This window comes from Pieris brassicae, chromosome 3 (genome assembly GCF_905147105.1).
Source record: "Pieris brassicae chromosome 3, ilPieBrab1.1, whole genome shotgun sequence".
In the NCBI taxonomy this organism is placed as follows: domain Eukaryota; kingdom Metazoa; phylum Arthropoda; class Insecta; order Lepidoptera; family Pieridae; genus Pieris; species Pieris brassicae.
In genome coordinates this window covers 19,944,820-19,949,562 of record NC_059667.1, presented here as the reverse complement: position 1 = coordinate 19,949,562, position 4,743 = coordinate 19,944,820, and positions in this window count along the sequence as shown.

Below are 4,743 nucleotides of genomic sequence, written 5' to 3'. Positions count from 1 at the left end.
TACAATTTATTTTATTTTTAAACATATTTTTGTTAATATTTTGTAGCTTTCATTTTCATATGAACTTTATTACATTTACTTTTTTGTTACAAAGATTTTTTTTTATATTTTTGTTGTTTGTAGCCTTAACTGACTAAATAAATAATTTCAGTAACGTATTTACGGATCTTAAATCTTCTTAACTGAATGTGAGGTGATCTGCAAGTTGACTGATGGCTAGCATTCAGCGGTGAACCAAACGATACCTCGTTTGTTAGTGACACCGAATCTGCCACGAACCGCTCTAATGACGGTTATATACAACTTTTACCTGTGGTTTTGCTTGATTGGCTTATAATAGAGGGAGATTGGAACTTGGCTTATTGGCTAGGTACAATTGTAATTACATTATTGTTTTTATTTATTTTATAATTTTTTTAATAACGACGAATTTGTTCGAATCCGAATTTCTTCTTGGTTCCTTTGTGATTTTTTTTCAGTTTGTTTGAAATAAGTTCTTAGTTTTTACCCATTGTTAGAGAGATATGAAAAAGGATTAAAGTTGCTTTTGGTTTTCAAGGTATTTTAGAGGGCAATAATAAAAAATACTTGAAATAATATAGGTTTTCGTCATTTTTAGATTTGGACTGATAATTGTTGCTTCAATATTGAGCAATGAGCATTGCTTAATCGTTTTTATAAATCAGTAGAAAAAAATGATACTTTTTAAAAATAAATTTGTATGTCGCATTGTTTCTTATTTTGATAAAAAGCTAAAAATCATAGTAATTAAAAAAAGGTTCACTTTTGCATACTGCATATGGGGATCTATATGTCGAATTACAAATATATAATTTATATTTTATATAAATTATATATTCGAAATATTATATATAGAAACAAATAGTGTTTCTTGTTTGGTAACCCACTTTCATGCGACATGCCAGGGATGCAATTGAAATCACTCATTCAAGGGAGTCAGGATTGTGAAAGTAATATAAATTATAAACAATGCAAAAAATCCCTTGTAAACATTGTTACCATTTTTTACATATAAACATTTACGTTATTGATTAACGAGAACATTTACGGGAGCGAAATTAATTTAGCAAATCGCAAATCTTTTATTACTAACTGTGTGCCTAATTGATTCAAGCCTACTCCACAGATTAATGTAAATAGTTGGTATTTTATAAATAATATAAGTATGACAGACTGACGAAACTTCGTAAAACAATATTTATTTTAAAATAGATTCTTGGTTGGCGAATATTAACCACAATTTTAAAATACCGTTTTTGCAACAACAACAAATTTGTATGTTATAGATCTGTTATAAAATAAACAAATCATGTATAATAAAGTTCATTTTCTGTTTAAAGCACCAAACCATTATTTTTCTGTCAACACAATTTGCGCGGGCTGTATTCTCTACCATGATGCGAAGTTTAACCAAATTTTGATTTTACTTTTCTAAATAGTCTATGGCTAAGATAAATTACAGAATCTAGTCAGACAAGCGCAAAACGTAATTAAGTCTGTGCCATTTATCTCAGTTTTTGTGATATCTTCATTTCGTTAAACCTTTAGTCCTGCGATTACTTCACAATTTGTAGCAAAGAACTGGCGATTTATGCTATTAAAAATAAAACAAAAGAGGTAAAACTACTGTTACAGATTACTAAAAAACATTTGACAGCCGCCGACGTTATTATTAATTATTAACCTACAAATGCAAATTGTTGCGATAACGGATACAGACGATAAAACTTTGAAATTCATTGTCATTTTGAATAAAGGAATTCTCGTATATTAAATACCATTGAATGATCACATTTTATTTGAACTAGTGAATTAGTGTTAGTGTACTTTAATATTAAGTGCTAAACAGTGAATGAAAAAATGAAAATACAAGAACAGAGTGTCTTCCCTTTAATAGAGACTATAAGTAGCGTTATTGGACACTTATGATAACAATCCTTTTTAGTAAATTAGGTTAGACTTAAATTACTTATTAGTCTTAAATTAGGCTAGATCGTAATGTTTCATGATGTCGTAGCAAAGACACATGTATATAAAAAAAAAGAAAAAAAGAATGATCACATGCTACAAAGTTCATATCTTAAACAAATTAATGTACTTACATTCATGTTCATGCCGTATTTTAAGTTATTAAAGAAATAGATAGACCAAGAATAGGACGTATCGTGTTAGAGAATAAAAAAAATCGTCTTAAATTTGTTCATCTTAATAAACAAGACATGAAGAAACGTTCAAAAGCAGTTAGTTTCAATAAGAAAGTAAATATATAGCAATATAAAAAGTCGTCAAAACTACTTCAGATATGAATGCTATTATTATGCATGTTTAAGTCGTTGTGATGACAAGGATATTGTGAAATCTATAGCTTTGTTATTATTAGAATTCGCCGGTACTTTTGTGAAAGTTGTTTTAACAGAAGCACTTTAATTTTGTTTACTACACGATAAATGTGAATTAAACTAAAGCTTATGGATACGGCTTTTGTTTATGTGATAATATACAAGTATTAAACTCGTGCCCGAGGTACTACAAAAAACGCAAAACAGGAACAATTTAGAAGCTGGATAGACCAGATTAATGCAGTTAATAATAAGTGTTAAGAAAAACACTTTTTGAACGGATTAAAGCTATGTATTATTTTTAAAACTTATAGTTATTTACATAATTCTAAATTTTAATTTTTTTTCCGACGTTTTGCGTACTTTTCAGTGTCCGTGGTCACGGTGACTGAAGACGAAAGGTGTTAAATGTCAAAAGTATCACAGCTGCAGAGAAAGTTGTTTTATCTGTATTTATTGCCCCGAAGTTGTCTCTCATCTAGTGTGTGTCTGTGAACACACACTCAATTCATTACATACAAAAAAATTTAAAATTTAGAATTATGTAAATAACTATAAGTTTTAAAAATAATACATAGCTTTAATCCGTTCAAAAAGTGTTTTTCTTATTGTGTAAAAGCTATTTTAACAAAAGACAATACTATAGGAATAAGTGTACAAAGTATCTGTAGTATAATTCTATAGTTTTACGTATTCTTCGCGGTATATAGAACTTACGTTATACTGAATGCTTTCAACGGACGCAATAAATAATGATAAACAGATCCTAATGTCTGGTATACATCACTTAGTCAACCAAGACAGTATTTGATCGCCACTACCAGAGGTACTAAATCTATGCTTCCCGATTATAACACACGTTGTTATATTTAAGTAAATTAATAAAATAAATATTAATTTCATCCGCATCACCTTGATGGTGCAGGTCTTCCACGACTGTGGAATAGACAACCGGTGGGGATCTTCCCTGGAAGATAGGACCTCTAATTGTTAAAAAATAGTAGCTATATTCCTCCCTCAAATGCCGGTTACGCACCTGAAACGGGAGTACATGCGTTGTGATGGCAGGCCTTTTAGGGTGTCCCGTTCCCTTTTCAGTCCCGGGATAGTTTGCCCCCCTATTCTATACAAAAAAGTCAAAAAGATCTTTCGTTCAAGCTCTTAGTTGAACAAAACTGTCTTTTAAAATGTCTTAAAACTACTCCACTACATTAAAGTTTCCCGTGCCTTTAAAAGACCGACACTCTTTTAAACTAGAGATTTCTATTTTATTTTAACGGTTTTATTATAGACACAGGAAAAATCTAAAGAAACCGAAAAATGTGCGTGTAACATTTAACCTATTTATTTACATTGGATAAAACTAGCGAGAAAAAAGTTAACAAATGTGATTACAGCATTAATAAATTAGCATCTCGTGTAATACTGGCCACGGTCCAAATAACATAGAAGTATTTTGGTGCCTCAGTAAACATTGGGGCCCTAACGCGATATCAAAAACTTAAACAAACATATTGTAAATGTAGTGCCGGTTATCTAAATATATAATTATAAAGAATTTAAAAAACCAGTGGCGCTACAATCATAGTTCTGGCCTCAGATGTCTATAACTGTTTCATTATCATTTGTCAATCTAGTAGGCACGTAGGTTCTGTTAGCCTTCTGTGCACCCGCCGTCATCTTTTTGTGTCTATGTCATGCGGGTTTCCTTCCCCGTTCGAGCGAATGTTAAATGCGCACATAGACAGAAAGTCCATTAATGTACAGCCGGGGATCGAACCTACGTCTTAAGGAATGAGAGTCACTCGCTGAAGCCACTAGGCCATCACTGCTGACTGATGCTGCCTCTACTCTATAAAAAATGTATCGGAAAGGGAATGTATGGTAACCATTATAATTAAACAGTTAATTACTCTTCTATCGACCTAAAGGAATCCTCTAATCACTGACTGGCCCGAAGGACCAAGAAGTTGTATATCTTTTGCGGTGTTTCAAGGAATTATGTCATCACTACACATTACTATGTTTAGTTATTAAGCACAAATTTATTTTTGTGGGGGATTGTGACGTTCGATGGTGCGTGGCGGCGGGAGTGACGTGTCGATCGCATGATTGGATCAGTTGACGTTTGTGTCCCGCGCTGTGTACGATGCGCAAACTTTCCCCCACTCCCTTGTTTAATGCACAAGAAGTTTGCCGGTATCTGTTTCATGGCCTTCATGGCATTCAGGGCCCCAATTGTCCTCACTGAATACGACTACGTCCCTGCGTACACCAAGTATCTTAGCTGCTTTAATTAAAGTGCACGGAACGTGGGATTGTAATGTACGACTTTAGATTTAATTATTTGCATTTCAAATTGGCCCATTCCTAAATATTGTGA